We start from the raw sequence: 358 nt of genomic DNA on the forward strand, positions 1-358 counted from the left end.
TGACCTGTCTGAAACAACAGGCCTTGTACATACATGCAAACATAAACACACACACATTAAAACGTTTCACCTCGTACCACGTTGTTCTGTTAGCAGGATATCTATAAAAACTGTCGGTGGTTATACATAAAGCTGTGCTGAGATGTTGGTCATATGGCAACAGGAACTGATGAACTCGTCAAACCAATTCAGGCATCGAGTGTTTCTTCTCCTCAATAAATTCACATGAACACCATCAAAGCTGAGAGGCACTCGAGGTTATTATAAAACTAGATGTGAAATCAGATTGTAGTTCACTGGATTAAAAATAAAAACTAGACAAGACAATAAGTATGAGGAAGCATTATTGGTGCATTGA

This window comes from Morone saxatilis, unplaced genomic scaffold, assembly GCF_004916995.1.
Source record: "Morone saxatilis isolate NCDOM2014 unplaced genomic scaffold, NCSU_SB_2.0 Contig21, whole genome shotgun sequence".
NCBI lineage: Eukaryota > Metazoa > Chordata > Actinopteri > Moronidae > Morone > Morone saxatilis.